This window comes from Leopardus geoffroyi, chromosome C2, assembly GCF_018350155.1.
Source record: "Leopardus geoffroyi isolate Oge1 chromosome C2, O.geoffroyi_Oge1_pat1.0, whole genome shotgun sequence".
Classification (NCBI taxonomy): domain Eukaryota; kingdom Metazoa; phylum Chordata; class Mammalia; order Carnivora; family Felidae; genus Leopardus; species Leopardus geoffroyi.
Window position 1 is genome coordinate 27,226,832 of NC_059333.1, and position 27,689 is coordinate 27,254,520.

Sequence of the window (27,689 nt, forward strand, 5' to 3'; positions counted from 1 at the left end):
TTCAAAGGACTAATACAGGACAAAACATCTGCAAAGAAGAAAAATAAGACTTTCTGCCTTTTTTTAAAAGTCAAATTTAAAAGTTGAATCTTAAAAGTCAATTGAGCCTGAGTGGCTTAGTCAGTTGAGCGTCGGATTTCAGCTCAGGTCATGATCTCGCGGTTCATGGGTTCAAGCCCGCATTGGGCTCTGTGCTGACAGTGCAGAGTCCACTTCAGATCCTTGGTCTCCCCCTCTTTTTGCCCCTCCCTCTCTCTCTCTCTCTTAAAAATAAACTTAAAAAAAGTAAAAAAGATCCACTCTTATACCACATGGAAACTAAGGCTATCATTCACCAAATATTTGAAGAAATAAATGTTTCCCATCCAAATAATTCTCACAAATATTCCTAGATCATGAATATATTTCTCAAAGGATATAATTACTGCTTTCACATCAGATGACCTGAAATTGACATCCTACAAAATAATTGGCTCATGCTCTTTATAAGTGTCAAGGTCATGACAGACAAAGGAAAAATGAGGAGATGTCAGATGAGAGGAGACTAAAGTGACTTGAGAATTGGATCCTGGACCAAGAAAAGGGACCTTAATGAGAAAACCAGGGAAACTTGACCAGGTCTATAGGGTAGTTAATAGAATTGACTCAGTGTTAACTTCCTGGTTTCAATAATTATATCCTGGTTATGCAAAATGGTAATATTTAGGGAAGCTGATGAAAACTATAAGAGAATTTCTACAGTATTTTTCAAACCCTTTTGCAAGTCTGAAATTATTTAAAGTCAAAAGTTAAAAAAGAAAGATTTCTAACTATGAAAAGAGTGAAAAACCATGTCTGGAGAGAATACGAAACACAAACTTGAGAATGTAGTTATATGTATCTTATTGCTTTAAATTTTTTGAAAAATTTCAACCAGCTGAAAAGTTGCTAGAACCAAGTGACTATAAGAAAAACATACTAAAGCTGGGTCGCGGATGTGGGGAGAAAGCAACTGTGGGAGAGCGTGTCTCGACCAAACACTTGGATTCAGCTCCTGTATTTCCAACGTGGAAGAAACTTACATGGATTCCCTGGACCCTGAAAAGCTATAATAATGTCCCTATGATAAAAACCACTAGATCAGGGCCCACAGATTTCCCTATCATCTTACCAGGAACAGAAAGAATCATCCTGATGTCGCAAACAAATTGGCTACTTGTCTCCCTCCACCAGGTTCCTTGACCCAAAATCATTCATCACATTTCAAGCTGTGACAATAAAAGTTGTATTGAGCAGGATGTTGTCAACAAAACCAGAAACCTTGAACAAGGGACTCTAGCTGGGAGCACGTGGCAGTACCCTCCTTGTGATGAAGACTAGGATAAAGATCTGTGCGAACAGACCAGCGTCCCATTTGCCTGGGACACAGTCAACTACTGTGGCAACAACAGCTCTGAAAGCAAGCAACATAGTTATGGAACATTAGAGTAACCTGGCTTCAGGCATGCATGTTCCCAAGTCTCTGCTGTATGTTCTGCCATGGAAAGACAATGGAAATGCACAGTAACTGAATATCTATCTCCTCAAATGCCAGATCCTAGAAGACTCATGCTTCTTCCTGCTACCAGTGGGTTCTTCATTTTTTTTCCTCCTAATCTAATTATAGAAAGATAAACCGTCTATGACTTTAAAACTGAAGAGAGAGAGAGAGAGAGAGAGAGAGAGAGAGAGAGAGAGAGAGAGAGAGAGAAATATACTAAAAATGCTTTGGTCCTAGAGAAAGAAATTTCTTGTTTACATGTGAAGTACTCTGTGTATATTTCAGTAAGTAAACTAATAAACAGAAACTCAGAATGTAATTTTCAATCTGGTTTCTATGTGACTTTATAATGTGAAGATGATGATAAAGGCCAATTTTGAAGTTGCCATGCCATTCAATTTTGAGTATCTACTATATGCAAGACACTATCATAAGCAAAACATGGTCTTTGATTATGAAAAGAGCCTCATAATGTTGGTAGACTATTATACATGTTTCCCAACAGCAGTATTTCATAGACTGTTATCACAAAGAGGCAAGCCAAGTCCTGTTAGGACATAAGGATTACCTTGCAGTGGCCTGGGCTATCCACCATGGAGAAAATGAGTCAGGGTCATTTGAAGGCAGTAGAAGATTCTGATGAACAGTGATGGAGGCATAAAGGAAAAAAGCATTTTGGGAAGAGAAAAAGCCTAAGCAGAGTCATGAGATAGAGAAGTACAGGGTTGTTTTGATTATCTAATTCAAATAAGAGGGGAAGAGCTCCCGGAGTGAAATTTCATTGAGTGATAGGGAGTGAACAAGATAGTCTGGAGCTTAATGAGCCTTGGGACTCCCAGAAAATTATGCTTTGTAAGTAAATACTACCCCCTGTCATGTTCAGGACCAGTACTATTAAATACTGCTCAATACCTTTCTGTCCCTGAATTCAGAGTATTTTCATAGTACCAAAAGTATGAAATACACATTTTAGTTGTCTACTCCAAAATGGTACTAGAAAATTCCAAAGAATCTAGATCTTAAAATATGTTCCAGGTGCACTGTTTTGCAAGTAAGCAATTACAATTCACTGTCCACTTCTAAAAGGTCAATAATTCAGCTTGCTCTACACGATCCTAGACCCAACATCAAGCTGTCCACTGAAGTTTTACAAACCTGAAACCTTCTTTGCTAACTGGATAGGAATTTCATTCTAGCAGCAAATGCTAAAGTATTCTAGCAGCACTTTCCTCTATAAAACAGTAGTTTCAGAACATGTTAATATTGGTGTGATGTAAAAAAGTATCTCTTCAGTAAATAAGTTTGGTAAACACTGGATGAAGGAAGGTTAATCAGATATCTTTGCTGTAGGAGTTATCAGAACCTTGATAACGCTAATGAGAAATACAGTACTCAATGAGGAGGGAGATAATACCAATTGTTAAACCCATAGGAGTCTAGTGATACAAGTGTTGCAGAGAACTGCACATTTGAAAACTGCACCAGATGCATTTCTGCTTCCTCTTATTTTAAGTCTATCACACATTAAATGGAATGGCTTAACCAAAAGTCTATAAGGAAATAGAGGATTTCTCCAAAACAATTTGATTTCTGCATGCCTGTAGTTATTGTAATATCACCTTCTTCAATTAATTCTATTGGAAAATTTTCTCTCCTTGAGAAAATATCTCTGGTTTTAAAGTGGAAATTAGTCGGGGGGGGGGAGGGATGGAAATCATGAACATATATGCCCTCTTCTGCTAACTTCTCTGAGGGGAAGGTTAATTTGTTAATAGGAAACGTGAATTTTATTAATCTTATAACATGGTTAAATCATTGGCAATGATCATGTAAATGATGATGTAGACACTAAGATAAAATAGAAAATTCTACTGCAATAGAAAATCAAAGAAGCTAGATACACTTCCAAAAATTAATGTGTAAGAAGGGAGTAGCAGTTTGAAAATCTCTGTGTACTTCACAGATCTCTAGGTCCTGCTACAAGCCAGCAACAACATGGTACATCCATAAAATATGGCTATGTTATGTCATGGCTTGGAATTGGTTTGTATTTACAGGCATTTGGATCTAAAAGAGAGTAGCAATTTCTATGCAGATCTTATGATGGTTCTGTAGCTTGAAAAATGAAAGCATATGTAAATACCCAACACTAGGGTCTGGATCAGCAGAAAGGACGACACGTTATTACTCTGTCAAACTTCATTTCACAATGCCAATGTGTAGTCGTCTGGGTGCTTCACAGAGATGCTCTTATTTTGTGGTTGTAGTAGGGACTGAGGCAAAAGCTACTTATCTACTTGCCACTATATATATATATATTTAAAAAAATTTTTTAATGTTTATTTTTATTTTTGAGAGACAAAGAGAGACAGCATGATTCGGAGAAGGACAGAGAGGGAGAGAGACCCAGAATATGAAGCAGGCTCCAGGCTCTGAGCTGTCAGCACAGAGCCTGACACGGGGCTCGAAGTCACAAGCCGTGAGATCATGACTTGAGCTGATGTCGGACGCTCAACCGACTGAACCACTCAGGTATCCCCCCCTTTTTTTTTGATGGGTGGCAGAGGGGGCAGAGGGACAGAGGGAGACTCTCAAACAGGCTCCACACTTAGCATAGAACCTGACACAGGGCTCAATCCCATCACCTTGGGATCATAACCTGAGCCAAAATCAAGAGTTGGGCTCTGAACTGACTGAGGCACCCAGGCGCCTCTGCTATTATATTTCTTTTCTTTTCTTTTTATTTTTTTAATGTTTATTTATTTCTGAGACAGAGAGAGACAGAGCGCAAGAGGGGGAGGGGCAGAGAGGGAGACACAGAATCTGAAGCAGGCTCCAGGCTCCGAGCTGTCAGCACAGAGCCTGACACGGGGCTCAAACTCACAAACTGTGAGATCATGACCTGAGCCAAAGTCAGTCACTCAACCGACTGAGCCACCCAGGCCCCCCTATTATATTTCTTTTTTTTTTTTTTTTCAATGTTTATTTATTTTTGGGACAGAGAGAGACAGAGCATGAATGGGGGAGGGGCAGAGAGAGAGGGAGACACAGAATCAGAAACAGGCTCCAGGCTCTGAGCCATCAGCCCAGAGCCTGACGCGGGGCTCGAACTCACGGACCGCGAGATCGTGACCTGGCTGAAGTCGGACGCTTAACCGACTGCGCCACCCAGGCGCCCCATATATTTCTTAATCATACTATGTTAGCTAAGGGTTTTTGGCACTTTCATCAGGCTATTTACATAATCATAATTATTTTTGGTTCACAGCACTCTCAATTAAATATTAACATATCCCTTCTCATGTATATGATCAGAATTGCCAAACATATGCAAAACATTATATACTCTTCAAAAAAGGCATGAGGTGTGTTTTAATACAACTTGTTTGTTTGTTTTAGGAGTTTATCAGTTGTAAAACAAACAAACAAACAAAAACCCCAAAAGACAAAAAAAAAAAAAAAAAAGAAAGAAAGAAAGAAAACACCACACACACAAAGAAAACAAAACAAAGAAACAAAAATACCAGCCCTTTGCTAATAGATTTCTATAATCAGGTACTCCCACACAAACAGTAATCCACTTAGTTGGGATAGTTTCATCTCTCCAGAAAGTGAAATGTTTTCAGAATATCTTAGTGTTGAGGCAAATTTAATTGTTTTTCCTAATGACAAGCGAAGTTTGATCATCTCACCCCAACTCTCCAGGTTGCTATTACATTTTTTTCCACCATTTTGGTTCATCTTCACTTTCGACTATACCAAGGAAACTCACACACAAGAAATATTTGCCACAGTCTCTAGAAAAAGCTTTCAGTAGAAGTTTTATGGTTGGAATGAAATAGCATTTTGTTTTAAAATACTGGAATTTTTAGATATAAGACGACATTACCTAGAATATACAAATAAGATGTTTGCTAAAGCAAAGTTAGTCCTTCTTTCTCCTTAAGCAATGAATGTTTGCTTCTTGCCCCCTCCTTCCCTACCTTGAAAGCTAAGTGCAAGCCTTGTGTGAACAGCCACTTGTAGTAAAGAAAATAGCCTTCTGTTTCTCTTCCCTGGAATGTTCTCCCAGATACACATGGCTAGCCCCTCACACTTTCCAGATTTTTTTCTCAAGAGTTACCTCCTCAGTGAAGCCCTCACTGGCTAACCTATCTACAATTTTTATCCTCCTCCTAACATTTCTTTCTCCCCCCCCCCCACCCAGTGTTTTTTTTCTTTTAGTTTTTATTTAAATTACAGTTAGTTAACATACAGTGTTAAGATTAGTTTCAGGTATAGGGGCTCCTGGGTGGCTCAGTCAGTTAAGGGTCCGACTTCGGCTCAGGTCATGATCTCACAGTTCGTTGGTTCAAGCCCTGCATCAGGCTATGTGCTGACAGCTCAGAACCTGGAGCCTGCTTCCGATTCCACCTCTCCCTCTCTCTCTGCCCCTCCCCTGCTTGCAGTCTGCCTCTCTCTCTCTGTAGAAGAATAAATAAACATTAAAATAATGTTTTTAAAGATTAGTTTGAGGTGTAAAATACAGTGATTCAACACTTCCATACAACATCCAGTGCTCATCATAAGTGCACATCTTAATCCCCATCACCTGTTTTACCCATCCCCCTACCACCTCTGGTAGCCATCAGTTTGTTCTCTATGGTTTGGAGTCTGTTTCTTGGTTTGCCTTTCTCTCTCGTTCTCTTTCCCTTTTGCTCATTCATTTTGTTTTTAATTCCACATATGAATGAAATTATACAGTATTTGTCTTTCTCTGACTTATTGCACTTAGCAAAATATTCTTTACCTCTATCCACATCATCGCAAGTGGCAAGAGTAATATTCCATTGTGTGTGTGTGTGTGTGTGTGTGTGTGTGTGTGTGTATCACTACTTCTTTATCCATTCATTAATCAATGGCTTTTGGGCTGTTTCCATAGTTTGGCTATTGTAGATAATGCTGCTATAAACATTAAGGTGCATTTATCCCTTTGAATTAGTGTTTTTTGTATATTTTGGGTAAATACCTAGCAGTGCAATTGTTGGATCATATGGCAGTTCTATGTTTAACTTTTTGAGGAACCTCCATACTGTTTTCCAGAGTGGCTGCACTGTTTCCCACCAACAGTGCAAAAATGTTCCCCTTTCTCCACATCCTTGTCAGCACCTGTTGTTTCTTGTGTTGTTGATTTTAGCCATTCTGACAGATATGAGGTGATATCTCATTGTAGTTTTGATTTGTGTTTCTCTGATAATGAGTGATATTGAGCATGTTTTCATGCATCTGTTGACCATCTATATGGCTTCTTTGGAAAAATGTCTATTCATGTCTTCTGCCCATTTTAATTGGATTATTCATTTTGGGGGTGTTGAGTTTTAGAAATTCTTCACATATTTTGGATACTGACCCTTTATCAGATACGTCATTTGCAAATATCTTTTCCCATTCAATCGGTTGACTTTTAGTCTTGTTGATTGTTTCCTTCACTGTGCAGAAGCTTTTTGTTTTGATGAAGTCCCAATAGTTTATATTTGCTTCTGTTTCCCTTGCCTCCAGAGACATATCTAGAAAGAGGTGACTGCCTATGTTCTCTTCTAGGAATTTAATGGTTTTATGCCATACATTTAAGTCTTTAATCCATTTTGAATTTATTTTTGTATATGGTGTAAAAAAGTGTTCCTGTTTCATTCTTTTGTATGATGCTGCCCAGTTTTCCCAATACCATTTGTTGAAGAGACTGTCTTTTTCCCATTGGATATTCTTCCCTGCTGTGTCAAAAACTAATTGACCATATAGTTGCAGGTTCATTTCTGGGTTTTCTATTCTGTCCTATTGATCTTTATGTCTATTTTTGTGCCAGTTCCATACTGTTTTGATTATTACATATTTGTAATATAACTTGAAATCTGGTATTGTGATGCCTACAGCTGTGCTTTTCCTTTTCTAGGTTACTTTGGTTATTCGGGGCCTGTTGTGGTTCCATAAAAATTTTAGAATTGTTGTACTTCTGTGAAAAATGCTATTGGTATTTTGATAGGGATTGCATTAAATGTATGGATTGCTTTGAGTAATATACATATTTTAACAATGTCTGTTCTTTGATCCAAGAGCATGGAATGTCTTTTCATTTTTTTGTGTCGTCCTCAGTTTTTTCTTCATTGTTCTATAGTTTTCAGAGTACAGGTCTTTCACCTCTTTGGATACGTTTATTCCTAGGTATTTTATTGTTTGGGTGCATTTTAAACGGAATTTAATCCCTTCAATTCTCTTTCTGCTGCTTCACTACTGGTATATAGAAATACAACAAATTTCTGTTGACTTTATATCCTGTGACTTTACTGAATTTGTATTAATTCTAGCGATTTTTTGGTGGAGTCTTTCAGGTTTTTCTATGTAGAGTATCATGTTATCTGCAAATAGTGAAAGTTTTACTTCTTTCTTGTCAATCTAGATGCCTTTTCTTTTTGTTGTCTGATTGCTGAGGATCGACTCTTCCTAACATTTCTATACCCCCATTTTCCTGCTTTATTTTTTCTCTTTATTATTTTCATTACTTAACACACAGTTATAGTCTACCTACTCATTGTTTATTACTCACTTCCATCACTAAGATGTAGACTCCACAATGACAGAGAATTTGTCTTTTTGTTTTATTATGCATTGCCAGGACCCGGGACAGTATCTGACATAAAACAGATGCTCAATAAATTGAATAAATGAGTCTCCACCATCATATGAAATCTCCTCTATGTACACAGGTAAGCTTTGTTAAACAAAACTATCTTCTCAAAACCCTTTATCAGTTCAATGACAAGGACCAAAAGCTGACGAAACAGATGATACAACATTAGGCAATCAATAAAATGTTATAATGTGATGAACAAATGTTTATGTCACATGAAAAAAACTTAAAAACAATTTAAAAAACAGTAAAAAAAAAAAGACGGATATTGGATGGAAATATTAACAGTCTATATCTTATCTATACTTCCCTAAATTTTACAAAACAGACTCTTTTTTTTTCCAACCTTACCTCTCTATAAGCCTCCACGGACACACTCAAGTTGGTTTGGTCTAGTCATTTCATCATTTATCCAGATTACATATTAATTTGCTATCATTTTATGGCTCTTCTCTTTCCAACTTAGTTGTAAACTCTCAGAAGGCAAGATTATGTTTTAAACAATAGTGATCCTACCACACCTCACTCAGTAATATATGTATGGCCAACTCTTATTACATACGTGTATACTGACTGGCTGGTTGATTCACACCCGGGATTGTGTATCATATCTGCAGATACAGCATAGCCTCTGCCATCTTAAGGTCAGTTGGCTCTTTAGAGTAACACTACGGTAACAAGCAAAAAAATTTAGCATAGCAGGCATTATTCTACATTCACACGAAATTTTAGGGTATCATGAACAGCTCTAATTTAAAGGGCATGAACAGCTCCTGTAAAGGGCACCTGGGTGGGTTAGTCAGTTAAACTTCCACTGTTGATTTTGGCTCAGGTCGTGATCTCACTGTTCAGGAGACTGGCCGGCATCAGGCTCTGCAATGGCAGTGCGGAGTCTGCTTTGGATTCTCTTTTTCTAGCTGTCTCTCTGCCCCTCCCCACATGCTCTCTCTCTCCCTCTCAAAATAAATAAATAAATATTTAAAAAAAGTTAAGAGTTACATTTACACAAGTGATACATATCTACAAGATGAAATGCACTCTCCTTTGAAATAAGTTTCAAAGATATTTACATTTTTTTATATATCACACGTAAAAAATTAGGAAAAATGATAGTCTACATTATTAATATTTGTTCAATGCCACAATGTATTTAATCAGAACCTCAGTGTCCAACATTTTGATTATTTCTAATTTTTTTATTATAATTAGGCCTGTAAAAAATGGACTTTAAGCTAAATTTCTGTGTGATTGCCATGTTATAAAAAAAGAAATTCAGATATTTTTACTTAATAAACCTTTAAAAAAGATTATCAGTAATACCATATCAATCCATATTCTGAGGCTTGCTCAAAATTGGAATTAAAATTTATAGATTAGGGGCGCCTGGGTGGCGCAGTCGGTTAAGCGTCCGACTTCGGCCAGGTCACGATCTCGCGGTCCGGGAGTTCGAGCCCCGCGTCGGGCTCTGGGCTGATGGCTCAGAGCCTGGAGCCTGTTTCCGATTCTGTGTCTCCCTCTCTCTCTGCCCCTCCCCCGCTCATGCTCTGTCTCTCTCTGTCCCAAAAATAAATAAACGTTGAAAAAAAATTTTTTTTAATTTATAGATTAAATATTATACTTGTTCAAGGGATTTTCATGATAGTGCCAAGTGTGTGTGTGTGTGTGTGTGTGTGTTTCATTTATAACTTTTGTGTGTGTGTGTGAGCTCCTTTCATTTCCATGCGGGGACTTACAGAAGACCAATGAGTCAGCACTTGGGATGTCTGTGTTACAGTTTAAACATGTGATTATATTAGAATCCTAAGGGCATTTTGATTTTTTATTGGGAATAAACATTCCTGCAGTGATTAAAGTACATGAAATATGATGCATTTTTCCACTAAGTGATAAGTAAACATTACCAGAGACATAAGCTTTTTCTTATGACAGAATTTGTGGTGAAGTTTAATCCTCAAATGGTGAGAACATATAGTTTCTTGAAATAATAATATTTAATGTGGTTGTCTCAAAATGGCCTTATAATGATCATAAAATGGCTGCCTTTTTTTCCCTTTCATACCAAAAGGTCTCTGTCGATTAAGTTCAAAATCTGAAGGGATTAACTTCTAAAAATCAACTCCTTAGAAAAAAGGTTTTGAGAAAAATCTGAATATTGTCCCAAAGCACAATATTCTGACAGCCAAAGAGAGAACCCAAGCTAAAACGGCAAGGGTATTTACCAGTAGCAAGAATTTCATACCAAAGTATAACAGAGCAAGTAACATAAAGGTTACTTTTAAGCCATGACTAATTTAAGAATAAGAGTTATGACAATTTAAAATTTGTAAACCATCTTGAATGTTATTCAAGCAAGTAAGAGCCAAGCATGTAGACATTTTAAGATTTTCAGATGCTCAGCATTTTTATTGGTGTGTTTAAAATGTTCTCTTTTTAATTAAGGAACTCAGTTTTAAAAGTACTAGTAGAATGAGTGGAGCTATATTAAGTTTTACAACATTTAAAAATGTAATAGCCATACATATAATTTCTTTAATGCAATATTAATTTTATATTTTTATTTTTTTTTAATTTTTTTTCAACGTTTATTTATTTTTGGGACAGAGAGAGACAGAGCATGAACGGGGGAGGGGCAGAGAGAGAGAGGGAGACACAGAATCAGAAGCAGGCTCCAGGCTCTGAGCCATCAGCCCAGAGCCTGACGCGGGGCTCGAACTCACGGACTGCGAGATCGTGACCTGGCTGAAGTCGGATGCTTAACCAACTGCGCCACCCAGGCGCCCCGAATTTTATATTTTTAATAGATCATATTAAGATCAACTTTCAACATAAAAAAAATCAAGTCAAACAACAAAAATGTTAGTGTATCTAAAAAAGGCTTATTGAGAAACCGAGCAAGGAAAAATAAATTTTACATTAGTAGAATTCCTTGGGATTCTACTTGAAAAGTCAATAACTAAAACATAGAAATAAAGAAGGAAAGAAGGAAGAAAGGGAAGAAGGAAGAAAGGCAAAAAAGAAAATAAGAGAAAAAAGAATTAAAATATAAGCCTCCATGTATCACTAATATGTATTATAAAAAGTGTATCCCAGTCATAAAGTTTAGAAGTTTAAATAAACAGTGGAACTGTAAGGTACTCTGTAAAACAGTAACATGGCAAGGTACTTTGTGAAATCTTTATGGATGAATGATCACATGGAAGCAACCTGTGTCATAAACAGGGGAGGGTAGGGGCGCCTGGGTGGCGCAGTCGGTTGAGCGTCCGACTTCAGCCAGGTCACGATCTCGCGGTCCGTGAGTTCGAGCCCCGCGTCGGGCTCTGGGCTGATGGCTCAGAGCCTGGAGCCTGTTTCCGATTCTGTGTCTCCCTCTCTCTCTGCCCCTCCCCCGTTCATGCTCTGTCTCTCTCTGTCCCAAAAATAAATAAAGGTTGAAAAAAAAAAAAACAGGGGAGGGTAAATTAGGGGAGGAAGATGAAGTGAAAAGGGATGTCAAATTGTAGATCTTATGTTCAGATTCCAGAAAGAATAATAAATCTGCTCTAGATAAATCTGTTCTAATTCTAGGTGGGACACAATTTAAAGAAACTTGTTTGATGCCAAAAGTCCCTGTTTTTGTCCTGATCAGAAAGGTAGCACGTGTAAGCACATACATTTTAAAACAAACTCAATAAAAGCAACTTTTAGCTGCATACCAGATACTTGCTGAAACAGAGGAGATAGTTTTCTCCGTGTATATTAATCCATCTGTTTTGGCAAGGGAGGAAAGCAGTTCCTTAAAAAGCAAATTATCTACTACTTGACATCTCTTCTTTTATTATGAAAAAGGGGTCCTTTACTTTAAAATGTATACTTTCTGTCTTCATTTCAATATCAAAAGTAATTCAAGTTAATTAAAATTAAAGTTAATATATTTCCAATAACTAGAAAACCTGTGGTGAATCACTACTCCCAAAAAAATACATTTAGTAAAGGTAAATTATAAATTTATCTTAAAAGGCACTTTATGAGCAAAGTATGGGCACGGATTACTATAAGTAACTTTTCTTTAGCCAGATGTCTTAAATTCTAGGGAGCCAAGGTCTTGAGTTGGGCACGGATGAATAAAAAGAATCTTCCCATTCACCACTGTTACACCATTCAGAGGTATCATCTTCAAAACATATTAAATTTTAATTTGCAATTATAAAAAGATGATTATTTCAATGTGACAGAATTCTTCATAATTAGGGAAAATGGGTATTTGGGGAAGAGGCCAGCATTTGCAAACAATAAAATTGAGGATCTTCTCATGTTGACACAACATCAAAGCAACTAGCGTTTTGTTATGCTGGATGCCAGAGGTCCAAAAGCAGAAGTCAAAATGTCTTCATGAGATCACCTGGCAATTATTTCAATATCTCCTGTTTGAGACATGACAGCAATCAGGCACAAAGCACAACAATGCACTCTACTTTATAAAGACCTCATCCTGTAATAGTTGTTCTTTTTTAAGACAAGTGTCCTTAGTTACATAAATGAGCATGATTTTGGAACAGAAAAGACTAACCACAAAGGATAGCCATGTCCTCTGGACTGACTCAGGTTTCAAAATATTTAGAAACTAGAGGTTATTTGAAATACCCCTTCTCTTCAAATTGGTTTTACAATAAAAAACTTGGTTTAAAATAATAGTTTTTAAAAAATGTTTATTTATTTATTTTGAGAGACAGAAAGAGAGAGAGTGGGGGAGGGGCAGAGAGAGAGCGAGAGAGAGAGAGAGAGAATCCCAAGCAGGCTCAGTATTGTGAGTGCGGAGGCCAATGCGAGGCTTGATTTCATGAACTCTGAGACGATGACCGGAGCCAAAACCAGAGTCGAATGCTTAACCCACTGAGCCACTCAGGTGTCCCACAGTAATAGTTTTAATTCATCAAATTTCTTGTTGCGTTACTTAGTACAATACACTGAGTAATTTATTAGATATCATCTGGGGCCTGATGATATCTACCACAGTGTCTGATCTGTATTAAGATATTATTTTTATTGTTATTTTATGACAGATGATTTAAATAAAATTTAAACAAAATTAAAAAGGTAAAATATGTAGTTAGGTTAGATTTGCAAAAAGTTAAACTAGCTGAAAATACATTTACATAGCCATGAATTACCCAGGCATTGAAGGCATTTGCTTTCTGGTTATTTTCAAAGTAGTGTGGGATGACTTTTCATTTAAAATATAAAGGGTTTTTCCTTTAATTGTCAAGGCAGTTGATAAAGTATGCCTTCTCACATCTATTTTCACCTCTGCCCCGTGGCACCAAGACCTGCTATGAAGAGTTAGAAAGTTCTGAAAAAGAGACAATTCTCTTTAAATTGAACATAAATGGATTTTTTCCAGTAGCTAATAGGACTCAACGACACCCAACAAACAAAAAATACAACTCGTGTGCTTGAAGCAATCGCACTCGGAGCAAATTTTTGCAAGTAATATATCAAATGCATCAACTATTTTATGCATGCAACCTTTTAGTTCAATGCAGATTACCATAGCACAAGGGTTGGCACTGAGCATAGAAAGAAGATCAAGTGGGGACACAGAAACAAGGAAGTTTCATACAGATATAGAAAACAGTGCCTTAAAAAGAAATCTCTCCCAGTTAAATGTTTCATCAATACCCTAGATGGAAGAATTAATAATAAACCTCAGGACCACACAGTGGTTCTGCAGCTTTGGATTTACTGCAGTTAAGGTATTTTCATATATGTTTAAATTAACTGTTTAGAAAACTTTAGAGAACTTAGTCTGTAGAGTCTTTTTCCTCAATTAATTTTTTTCTGTTTGTACCAAAACCCAACTGTGACATTTTTGGTACCATGGTTCAGATTCAGAATATTCAAAGTAAAAAATTTCCCTTACAGATGCTCATGGGGCAAATCATATTCCCAGATACATATACCACATGTTCTACCAAACCTTCTAATTTGGCAGTGTTTCAACATGTCTTTAATGCTCATCATCAAACGATATCACCAAAAGCAGTTTTCATTAATAGAGTTGAGGAACTGAAGTACATCATTCTCTGGGATATAGGGGATCAATAGCTTGATAAATAGAATCACCCTGAAAACAAATGGAAACCATAAAAGTGGCCTTCAGTGTGGTGCTTGGCAGTCATTCTGGTGTTGGGAACAGAGGTGGGCTCTTACGCCACGTGCCCTTGGGCACAGGGCATGGTTACAGGACCTGCTTGCCTGACCTTCCTTGAGCTGAGAGTGAGCCAAACCAAAACTCCCAACCATGGGCCCAGAAGAGGGTGGTATTCAGAATCTGGGTCATTCATTTAGATGAAAAGAGCAAGTGTTAACCAAGTCTGAAAGTAGCATGATGTTGGAATGATCTAGAAAAGCCTGGATTTTTTGAAGTGAATTCTTCATGTTTCACATTGTTAACATCCTGAAAATTTGTTAAATGTTGAAAGAGTTATTACTATTTTCAGATCCTTTCAATAAGCAGACTTGTTTTAATACACACACACACACACACACACACATGCATAAAGATAGAAAACATATACAGAACTATCAAAATCTGACAAGTATTTTATGAAAATAAGTCACTATTAAATAAGCTATCACTTTGTGCTTGTAGTGGGCAGACAACTCAGAAATGGGATAGAAGCCAAGAGAAATGAACATAAAAGTAATAACTGAGGGAAAAATGATGTTCTAGGAAAAGTATTTAAAATTAGTAACAATCTGGAGTTGGAGGCCGGAGCACAGATGACTGCTCCGAGCTGCATTCATAAGGAAAGAATCTGGTGAACAGACACATCTAAAGGTAGAGCCTACAGGAAGGAATGTCTTCTTCAGGGTGCTGCCCTACCTCCTTTTCTCACACGTAGGAAAGAGTTATATTTAACTCCTTTCTGGAAAAAAAATCCTACAACTTTCCCAAGAGAGCTAATGGCTCTTGGTCAACATTTTTAAGAATTTGGGTCATGTGTCTAGATTGTAATTATTTATTTCTCTTTCTCCCAAACCAGAATGTGGGCTTTCTCAGTGTTGGTACAGTATTTTAGTCATCTTGGTATTTCTCAAGCCTAATAGCAGGACTTCTAGTATCCGTTTGGATCTTTCCTCTTTTTTTTTTTTTTTTTTGGTCAGAAAGACATACATTTACTCTCTTTCCCTCAGTATTTTTTTTAGGATTATATTATTTTTTTCTCAGATTTATTCCAATTATTTTAGGCTATATATGAATCATGTAGTATAAACATGTTCAAGGCTCCTTTACTCCTGAGCTCTTCCTAATAGGCAGGAAGAACCCAGGCTCTACCTGTAAATTTTATTCCATTATTTCTAGACGCATTTACTGGTTCCTTGTTACAAGGTCTCTCCGCAATTGGAACTGACATACTCATGCATCCGGAAATGGTTATTACAGTCTTTATCGTCTCTTGGCATTCTGAACCTTCCAACTTCTAGTTCTGAGATGACGCAAAATAAAACAGTATGGCAGAATCATTGCTAAACCTTCAAATCACCAGAGTAAAGTTAGAATAGTGCCACTCTCTCAATAACCGGAATGACATTGTGGTAAACAGGCAGGTTGTTATGGGCAACTCCGTCATTGAATCAAAAATGTTACCAAAGGCTAGCCTTTGGGAAGGGAGGCTAAAAATAGCTGTTAATCTAACAAAATGAAAGATGAATATATACTGTGTATTTTTGTGGACAGCATGTGTGTATTCATACACATACACAGTAGTATAAATTTTTGGTGTGTACACACACATGCAGATACACATCATGAATATTTGTATAAACAATCACAAACAGTGCTAACTAGTTAGCATTATGTTAGCAAGTGCTTCCCAAAGGAAAGCAAGACCATGCTGGAGGAAAGAAGGGACTGGAGGAAATTATTACATATAGTGCATAGTGTTAGGTCACTACTTGAAAGGACAAAGTAAGTCTAAGGCAGGGTAAAAATAAGGGAAATGGGATAAGACAAGGGACTGTTCTCTCTATAACATTAACACTGTGCAAAAATGCCAAAAGCATAGGCAGGGCTTGGACTAATGGAAGAATTTTTTTTTTTAATTCTGTATTCTTGACTCACAGATGGAGGAGAGGGTGAAGGGAAAGTGGTGAGAGGCTGTGGGGGCCCCTGACTGTTGATGCTGGACTGCTTCCTTCTTTTGGACACTGTGGCTTTCTCAGAGGTGGTGAAGGAGGAAAGCCACTAAAGAGCAGGAATGGAAAGCAGTCGAGTCCTGCAAACCCCGGACGCCTCAGATGTGGCGCTGGCAGGCCGCCATCTGTGGGCCCCGTGGTTACGGCACTGGAGTGCCAGTCTTCATCCAAGAGCAAGCTCAGAAAGCTCATCTGGTGAGGCTATGACAGGGTGGCCGTGACATTCAGATGGCAACATCCTGAGGTTTCACTCAGGGGCATTAAATAAGGAGGGAAAAGTTCTTCCTCCCGTCTGTTTACCAAATTTTTTATACTCAAAATAACCAGTCTTGTCATCCTCAGAGCTAATGACTTAAGGCAGTGATAAACAAAGTGTCTGTTTGAAATTCAGAGTTTAGTCTCAACGGCCAGGGGGCAACCTTATTTAGCAGCACAAATTATGTCTAAATATGGAAAAAGACAGGTGGTCAGGGTAGGAAATTATACTGAAAGATCTTTTTCCTTGGGCTGACAGAACTGCTCTTCGTAAGTGAGAGAGAACTGGCCACGTATCAGAAAACGGTTGTTTCGGGAGACGACAGGTACACCGGAATGTTCTTTAGGACCAGGGAACATGGCCCAATGTTCACTCCGTTAAGTTCTATTTTGAGTCTTTTGTTACTTTACATGACACAGATGTCCCAATAAAATAAAAATTTTAAATGTATTATCCTTGATGCTGGTTTGGCAATACTTGGTTCCACAGCACAGGCAGGCCTAATAACTGCCCACAGCCAACATTTCTTATCAGAAGAACACATCGTCTACTCTCCTTAAGTCCTTTTTGCCTCATCTATAAAGTGTGGACGATGATGATGCCAGCCACTGATGGCTGTTAGAAGACTCTGATGAGAATATGCAAAGGGAAGGATAAAATGTTATTTGGGGGGAGAATTTTATTCTGATAAAAGTATTCTGATAAAAGGCATTCACTATGCCTAGTGAATAGTGACGTTAACTACAAAACTGTTATATGTACTTGGAGAAGAAGAAAAGTGAAAGATAATCTTGATTCAAGCATTAAGCAGAGGTAACACGCAACCCAAGAAATGTACGATTTAGTCATGTCTGCTATGGTGTGTACTGTTAGTGATAACTCTATATTCTGTAGATTCTATAGAGTATGAAATTCAAGCCTCATGTCTATTTTAGAGATTAAAAAAACGTAAGTTCTCAGACCTCAATTTTTATCTGGGGTTATGTTCTCACAGAAAGGTCTTACATTATGATTGGTTTGGTTGCCTGAAGTATATACTCAATACAACTGACAAAGAAGTGGGGTGGGGGGGTGGGACTAGTGAGGATGTATGAGGACATCAGAGGCTGGGGTTCATGGAATATGTTCACACTCTTCATTACAGGTAAGGTAGAACTCCAAACTGAGGACAGAAGACCAAAGGCCAGAATTCAGAGGAAATTCTACTCCCAGAAAAAAGCCAGAAAGCAAATTACCATCAAAGACAAAGCTCTGAGTGCTCTCAGAGTTAGGAGCCACTCACCTGGCCCACAAAAGACAGATGGAGCTCATTTGGGAATCAGTATACCTTAAACTATACTTAGCCGTAAAAATTATTAGCTAGATGGAAAACTTCCTTGATGCACATTAAATAGCATAAGATATTTTTCAGATATCTCTAACCCGTTATCTCATTGTCCTGCTTTATCCGAGTCTTCGCTTGTGCCGCATCCATATTTAATCAACAGATGAACAGCCCTTCCACAACAGCTCCAGAAGGGCTCTGCTCAAGGGCCACTGTCCCCAGCAGATTCTCCTCACCACTGCCTAAACCCAAAGGAGTGTAGACCTATTACACATCTTGGCAGTTCTGCTGCCCCTGGAATAGGAGCCTATGAGACAGCAGTAAAATGTCCCCTAACCACTTTGGGATAGCCAAATCCCAGTGGCATTTTAAGTCCAGAAGTCTGTATCTGTTCCCAATTTTCCATTTTTTAAAAAATTTTTAACTTAATTTAATTTAATTTAATTTTAGAGAGAGAGAACAAGAGAGAGGTGGGGAGAGAGACAGAGAGAGAGAGAGAGAGGGAATGAGAATCTCAAGCTGGCTGCATGCTCAGCATGGATCCTGACACAGGGCTCAATTCCATCACCCTGGGATCATGACCAGAGCCAAAATCAAGAGTCAGATGCTCAACCAACTGAGTCAGCCAGGCACCCCAGCAATTTTCCATTTCTACTATAACTGTGTCTGTTCATTTACTAATTCCTTCACAAAATGTTTATGAAACCTCCACTCTGTGTCACACACCTAGTAAACGATGAGGGACACAGATACCGACTTCATGTTCATTACAGTCACCTGGCTTACACAGATAAGACTGGCGAGTTGGTTAGAAAGCCAAGGTCTACAAATACCCATCTTTGTACCCATCTTTGATTCTTTGACTGCAATATGAAGTGCATAGGCATTTACCACCCCTAGCAACTCTACGGGAGAGCCTGGCCACAAGGAAAGACTCAGGCTTCTGGAGGTCCCAAGATGTGCCCAAGGTCACACAACCTTGAGTCGCAAGGCTGTCTGGAGCAGATCCCAGATGAGGCACTACACCGCTACCCCTGTGGTTTTCTAATGTTCATTTCTTTTCACCTGAATAGTAAAACTCTTCACTTAAATGACATGTTACTGGAAATCCCAATATAAAAATAGATGAAAGCAAAAGTTCTCCATTAGAATCAGGCCCAGAGTATGCTAGGTGCCTGTCCTCATCCCTTCAGTGGTCACCATGTCACTCAGTGGCAGAATCCTCAGGCTCTTGGGGACAAGGTTCTGCACTATTTCTCATATAAAAACCAAACTGGATGAAACATGTAAAACAGAAAACAAAATATGCACTTGCTTCTTGCTATGGGCTGAATGTCTGCCCTCCCACTATGGCGCCATTCATATGTTGAAGACCTAGTTTTCGAAATGATGGCACTTGGAGGTGGAGTCTTTATGATGCAATCAGGTGTAGGTGAAATCATAAGGGTAGAGTCCCTGAGGGTTTGTGATGTAATTAGTGTCCTTATAAGAAGAGGAAGAGACCAGAGTCCTCTTTCTTTCTGCTGTGAGGTTAGAACAAGACGTCACCTGTCTGCAAACCAGTAAGAGGGCCTCACCAGACACCTGCCAGCACTTGGATCTTGGACTTCCCAGCCTCTAGGGAAGAGGGAGAAATAAATGTCTGTTGTTTGAAGAATCCAGTCTCAGCATTTTGTCATAGCAGCCTGAGCTAAGGCAGTGGTATTGTTTTTGTATTCAGCTACATATGAGACTGAAGAAAGGGAGGATCGCACTAAACAGACGAAAGAAAAGGCATTCACTTCATGCTATTAAATCCTGCATAATTGGGGCGCCAGGGTGGCTCAGTCGGTTGAGTGTTCAACTCTTGGTTTTGGCTCAGGTCATGATCTCATGGTTCGTGGGATCAAGCAAGCCCCATGTCGGGCTCTGTACAAAGTGGAGCCTGCTTAGGTTTCTCTCTCTCCCTCTCTGCCCGTACCCATTAACACTCTCTCTTTTTCTCAAAATAAATAAACTTAAAAAAATAAATAAATAAACCACTTGCACAGTCATTTTTTTTTCTCCAAAGCAAATTTTATAAAGGATTTTAAATATTTTCAAAAGAGTTTCCTCCTTTGCATACTGATCATCTTATGTCCACAGCTACTATACTAATATAGCAGAAAACTTAGAAGCCCCAAGTTAAATTTGAAATCATAACTATAAACTCTTGACACAAAACAAACCAAACCAAAACAAAACAAAACATGAAAACAAACAAAACAAAGGAACACCAAACAACAAATTGATGCAACAGAGTAAGTAAACTAGGAAAACAAGAAATTGTTTTTGAAATCTTTAGTTAAAGTGCTAGTCAAAGGGGGAAATTTCAAATAGTTAGTGGCCTTCATTTGTGTTAAACTTAAAGAGATTTTTTGATGTCTGTAATTAATACATTCGGCTCTTTTGTATGAGAATTTAAATCGAGTGTTAGAATAAATGTTGTAGATAGTGTAAATTTATATTGGACATTGCTTATTAGAAGATATGTGGACATTCATTTTCAAAAAATTCCTTTACACATAATAAATATATCCAAAAATCCCCTTGCTCTTGTAATAGAGTTCTTCATGCATCCTATTTTTCTCCCTTAAATGAAAGAATGTTCTGTTTTGAATCTTTTGTTATTTTGTATTCCACAGGTTTTCCAATAAAATTTTTTAAATTACAAATATAAACATTGATGCTGATTTGCAATATATATTACATAGTGTGGGTGGCCCCTAACAACTTCCCGTAGCCAATAGTAGTTATCAGAAGAACTATTATTATCCCTCACAAAGATTTTTAAAAAGGTAAAGATACTTTAGTTTGATAGATGTGCCTGAATCAATATTAGTATCTCTATATCTCCACTGTGAATAACATGCCCGTTAGGTTTATCACAGAACACCCAGTATCAGTATATGATAAAATTTAAAATCATCTAGTAAAGCAGTTTTTAAATTGTGGCTATACCTATTACTGAGAAATTTTTGGTGGGAAATGGAGCACTTTAAAAAAAATATATTTGAGGGGCACCTGGATGGCTCAGTCGGTTAAGTGTCTGACTTCAGCTCAGGTCATGATCTCGTGGTTCATGGTACCAATTCTGATACTCCTTCCTATGTAAAGTTTTCTTAAATGCATATGCCAATCTTCTATTTCCTATCTCCTGATGGCTTCTGTTGCCTTTGGGATACAATTCCATCTCCACAACATGGCATACAAGGCTCTTTGTAATATGGCTCTAGCCTCTATTATGAATACATTTTAATATAACTAATAATAGTTTATAATGTATCAGGCAGTGGGCCAAAATGATAAATCAGAGAGGCAGGGTTTCTCTCATTGTGGAACTTGCATTCTTTTCTTTTTTTAAAGATTTGTTTTTAAGTAATCTCTACATCCAACTTTGGGCTCAAACCCACAACCCTGGGATTGAGTTTTACGTTGTACCAATTAGGCCAGCCAGACGTCCCATGGAACTTGCATTCTAATGGGAAAGACAGATGATAATAAAAAAATACATTGAGAAGATAATTTCAGATAGTGCTGTGGAGAATATAAAACAGGAATATATAACAGAGTTGAAGGGAGGGGGTGGATCAAGACGTCTTTAAGAAAAGGATGTTTCAACAGAGCCTGAATGATCTAAGCCAAGTTTGAACCCAAGGGAAAAGTATTACAAGGAGGAACAGCAAATGTCAAAGGCAGGAATGAGCTAGGTAAAACATATGGTTGCAGACTGGCTCAGAGAAATAGTCAGGGCCAGGTCAAGCAGGGTCTTACTGGGTAGGCTGTGTGAAATTTGGATTTTCTTCTTAGTGTATTAGGAAGCTACAGAATGGTTTTAAGCAGAGGAAATCATGCTCTGACATATTTTTACATGATTATTTTGGCTGCTGTGAGAAGAATGGATTTTAATGTTATAAAAATAGAAGTTGGGAGAGGAAACCATTGCAGTAGTAACTTCATCTCCAGCCACTCCTACATATCTTCTCTTTTCCCCGGATGTAACTTTGCAGAATAGTTTTTCCACTGACTAACATAGAGGAGCTGGAAATGGAATTCTGTTTTATGGGTAAAGATTGTATTTTGAGCAGTGATATTTTAGTGATGTGGAAGTCAAAAGATATAAATGTTTTTGTTTTTTTTAATGTTTATTTACTTTTTGAGAGACAGAGACAGAGTGTGAGCAGAGCAGGGGCAGAGAGAGAGGGAGGCACAGAATCTGAAACAGGCTCCAGGCTCTGAGCTGCCGGCACAGAGCCTGACGCGGGGCTCGAACTCACAAACTGTGAGATCGTGACCTGAGCCGAAGTCAGAAGTTTGACCAACTGAGCCACCCAGGCACCCCAAGATATAAATGTTTTAAAAATGTAATATCAGTTGTGTTAAGTGTAATATTCATTAATTCATTTCACTCATTCATCTGGAAAATATTGGTTGAAAATTAATATGTATCAGGTACAGTGCTATTTTCTGGGATTGGAGGGGTGGCAAAAATAATAGCCAAATAATACTAACAGTAGCTAAAATATATAGGACATTTACTAGGTATTAAGCTTTTCACATACTCTATACATATAGCAACTCATTTTTTCTCACAACAGCTCTATGAACTGTGTCATTATTTGCCATTTTATAACTTAGGCAGCCAAAACAGGGAGGTTAGAAACTTCCCCAGTGACATTCAGCTAGTACATATATAGGGTTGGGACCTAGGGAGTCTAGCTTCAGAGCCTACACTCTTATCATCTACTCCATAATGCCTCTTTGAAAAATAAAACAGACACAGTACTTATTTTCATGGAACCTACTATCTGGGTCCTTAAGATAAATGTTAAGATTATGAGGAAACATGGTCATGGCTATTGCAAGAGTATTATTTTTTGATAACCCGAGATATTGACATTCCCTTAGTAATTTCAATGAGTTAGGAAAGAAAAGATAACAGGACTATAAGCAATGGGTTTGGCTATTTATTTGAGAAATTGGCCAATTAAAGCAAGAATATCATAAAATAGGAGCAAGAGTTGGAAAAATTTTTCTTTACAAATGGAAGGCTCTGAATAAATCTGGAGGTAAAGCGAAAGTGTTATCTGGAAAGTAAAAATAAAGAGTTTACAAACAGGAAGTAATATTATATACAGAAGTCCCTCCAGGTAGGGATGATCTAACTTCAGCTAAAGGAATTACATAGAGGATAGGGCAGAAAATTTTGTCAACTAGGCTTGAAGCAAAGACGAAGAGGGGTGATTAGAAATAAAATGAAGTAAAAATTAAAGAGAATAATTCATATCATATGGTCAATATATAATAGACACATCTTAGATGTTAATAGGTATTTCTAGTAAAATGGTCATATAATGGGACATGATAACGTAACAAAGATCATTAAATGGTATTGAATCTCCACAAAGCTACAACATCATATGTCCCTTTGCTGAATCAATACTGGAAGATAATATCAGAACTATATATATAATATAATTTATATATATAATATATATTATATAACATAATATATAATAAATATTCATACTTATATTAAGTATTCTGTGTATGAAATATAGAGCACACCATCAGACATTCAGCTATTTTCATTTTGTTTTGAGATTGTCTTTATAAAACACCACAACTTAAAACCCCTTCAGCCATTCTCAAATAGAGTCAGTCTAGTTGAAAGGCCTAAGAATTTCAATCAACATCAGACTAAGTGAGAGAACAGTGGTGTTTCAGATGGGATTATTCTGGTATGGAATTGCACTTGCCAGTCACCTCAGACTTTGGGTAACCCAACTTTGTCCCGTGTGGCTAACACACAGCCCCATGTATACACCACTTATATCTGAATATACATAGCTCCGAGCTGATTGTGAAGTTCGGAATGGATGGACGAATATAGAAGTAATCAGAGAAAAGACAGAGCGAGAGAGAGAGAGAATGCTACCAGAACTCCTGCGCAAACCAGTGTAATCGGTGAGATGTGCACCAATGTGTCTGAATGCTTATTACTCCACTGGGGTTGGGTGTCACGCATCATCGTCAAGAACAGGTGTTGGCATCATTTACAGCTCATTCATCATCAGGCTGCAGCAGTGTTAACATATGCCGCTTTACTGCTAATCGTGTTTGCTTTTACAATCAACGTTGATCTGCCCTTCATCATGCCAAAGAGATAAATGTTAGCTGAGAAGAAATAAACCTGGAGCATCATATTATTTACTTACCCAGGTTCATGCTCTCTCTCCCTCATCCCCCCAGGCAAATTCCCATGCCTGAGACCTGTAGAATCTCAAAGATTTCAAAATCAAGATATTGAGACAACTTCAAATTGTCTCACAGACAACTTCTCTTATAGAGAAAGCATTTTTTAAGAATTATACTTGACATGAACTTATCAGAGAATTCCTGGTTAAACCCTTAAATTCTAATATTGATTGTATGTCACTGATTTAACTATAGATCACTGGATCAATGGCATTCCATTTAACAGAGACTATTTAGAGATTAGGATTTAAAGATAATTAAATCTGAATTATGGACAGCCAGTCTTGGTATTCAATTATTAAAGTATAAGATCAGAATAAAATGTTTAGCATTTTAGTAAAAGCAGAAGGCATATAATCAGATCTATACAGCAATATGCTACACATATTTATTGATTAGGTTCTGTCAGATTTAATGAAAAGACTCAAATACAGAACTTTCTCCCCTTCTAGTATGGCTGTGGTTTTCATTAAGCTTACCACTTCAGTTCAGCTTAACAAACTAAAATCTGTTAATTAAGTAGCTCATTCAGGATCTCTAACTTGCAATTTGCATACCAACTGTTAGTTCTTAAATAGATTTTCCAAAACTTTCAGAGAAAGTTTCTCCTGAAATGTTTTATCTCATTTTTTTATGTCAACAAAAGTTTTGCTAAGTAAATTTCAATGTAGCCTCATTGCAAATTTAATAATTTCTAAATTGGGAGTAAAAAATTGAGGCTGTAAACCAAGTAAATTTTACCAGCTGATTTGTTATTGTTGTTTTGGCGTTTTGTTTTTGTCTTTGTTTTGGTGTGTATGTGTGTGCTACACGAGACTTGCTTATGCCTGCAACTCCTTTCTCTTTTAGTTTTTTGCCAAGTCTTTCTCATTGTGTTATTTTTTCTTTCTGTTTCTGGCTTGGATTCCACTTTCTGTGGTTTTTGCATTTGACTTTCAGGTCTCTGATTGTAGCCAATTTGGTATCTGTTACTCTTTTCGTCTTTCCTGTGCACTGGTATAATTTGTTCTTGAGATAGAGCATTGTTTATTTGATGAACTTCTAGTATCTTACACTTCCCCTTTTCTGTTAAATTTTTCTCAGTGACTTCTTTCTTTGTAGTCTAATTTTATGACAATCTTCTTTCTTCAATGTGATTATTTTTATTTTATTTGCTTTACTCTCTAAGATCTTGAATCTTGTCATTATGTCCATGAGATTTTATGAATATTAATGCTATTTTTCACTTTGACCTAAATAGTACATAAATCTTTGAAGCAGAGTATCTGTCTTAGGTTATTCAACCACTTATTATAAAGAGTCATATTTTACTACGAAGTTGAACTGTCAGGCAGTTTGGAGTAGTGATTAAGGACACAGACTTTGGAGTTAGATTATTCAGGTTCAAATTCTGGCTCTTCTACTAGTAGTACCAAATGATAAACTGAGGCATATGAAACAGTTTATGTTTATTTGGGTAAAAATTGATTCAGTTGAATCAGACAGCGTCAAACAGGACGCGGTGTAGGAACACTGCACTGTCATTAGCTAGGGAAAGACTTTTATAGAGAAGGTGAAGAAGCAAAGAAAGGAAATTATATTTTGGCTACAGTTCAAGCATTTGCCTTAGTTGAGAGAACCTAGTTGTGATTGGGTGTTCTTGGGTTTTGATTTCTTAACCTTGGGTAATTCCAGGCTTAGGTTTTGGTTTACTTACACAGACTACTAAGGCTTTAAAACCACCTCTTGGCCTCCTTGTTTCATTCATTGAACACCAGTTATGTATTCCTGGGCATTTGACTTAATCTGTCTGTTTCTTAAATGTCCTTAACTGCAGATAGTGCAGTTGCTGTGAAGATGGAGTAAAAATATATAAAACACTGAAAATAGTGCCTGGAAATTTTAAGTTTATTTTTGAAAGCATTTACTTAGGCCTGAGTTTTCTGACTTATCATTATTATTTAACTATTATTATTATTTATTATTATGTCAAAGATGAAACATTTGTCTTTATATAACGTGTGTGTGTGTGTGTGTGTGTGTGTGTGTGCATGTGCGCTGCTCACAGTGTATTGAAGGGTACCATTTAGGCATCCAAAATGCTCTCTTAAGTTCCAGGAATGGTTTCGGCCCACCACCCAATACTTGCCCTCATTTCTGCCTGGATGTCCTCTACGTGCAGTCCCAGAGAGCTTACTTTTGCTCATTAAGCCTCAGTGTTCTCTGGAAAGATTATTTATTCTAACAGAGATGAGACCCCATACATCATCTCTGGACCCTTAACAGTCCTTCATAGGACTAAATGAGAGATTTCCAGCATCCAGAAAAGAAAATTGCCTATCAGGAGCAATGTGGACCAGAAGAGCTAATGATGGTGTATGATAAGCACAAGTTCACTCACACTTCCCATGCATTCAGATACCAAAAAATTCAGGCTGACTATGGTGTATGTAACTCTTATTCAGCCTGTTTTTTTCTATGAGATTTCCAATTCCGGAATATATGGACACCTATCATAATTCTTTACATAAATGTTAAAATACTACTGTGATTGATAGCTACCTATATCCCTGCAGCACAATCATACCAAATTAAGCCGGAATAATGCACTGTCTGTGCTTCACACTGTTTCTGATTCCTACAGGAGAAAACTTGTATTGAAATGAAATGAAAAAAATAAGCCATGTCACTAAGTTGAGAGTGAGGCATTCTCTCCCACAGATCTTTAAATAAAATTCCTCACCTTTAGCAATCTTAATACAAATCACACAATAGGATAATAACACTGGTCCCTTCACTTTGCATATACTGCAAACAAATTAATAACTAAAAACTAATTTTAGCCCTAGATGATTTTGCAAATGCATTTATCATCACAAGACTATCATCTCCCATAGAGCAGGGAACCATGACCAGTCAGCCCCATAATCTAGAGTGATACATACTCTGTAAGTATTTACTGATGAAGCGAATGAGAAAACAAAAGCATACAGGTTCTCAGAAAGATCTCAATGGTAACTAACTTATTAAGGACTAGGTATTACCATAGTAAAGTCTACTATCGTGCTCCATATTTTAATTTTGTATTTCCTTTTCTTGTTGCATTCAACTTTGCCTTTATGAACCCCATTTCATATTTTTCCATGATTCTATGATTCACAAAGTATGTATGTATGAGGTATGGGTTTGACTTGTTAGAAGAAATCTGGCATAAAAATGCTCATCTGTACATTTAAGATTTACGAACTTACTGGCTCTGAGTCAATGGAAGTTTTACTCTACAAAATGTTTGGAAGCCTGCCCATGCCTTTCAACTAAAATGTGTTTGATATTACTGCTTTCCTCGTTCCTTGCTGAGAGTCTCCATATTTCATTGTAGGTTAGAGAAAGAGGTCTGAGTAATCCGAGAGTGACATAACATCTTGGTAGAAAGTAAGATTTGACAGAAACAGAGTCACTCGTCAGGTCAGTGTTTTCCATTCAATAAAGTTGATAT

At 37.4% G+C, this 27,689-nt stretch overlaps 1 long non-coding RNA gene and 1 pseudogene across 1 annotated transcript in view; one reads left to right on the forward strand and one right to left on the reverse strand.

Annotated features, from left to right (window-relative positions):
• The window catches only part of LOC123610698, a 392,464-nt gene that overhangs the window by 211,843 nt on the left and 152,932 nt on the right, over positions 1–27,689 (reverse strand). The gene's annotated exons all lie outside the window — the stretch shown is intronic.
• LOC123610697 lies at positions 240–2,777 on the forward strand (annotated as a pseudogene).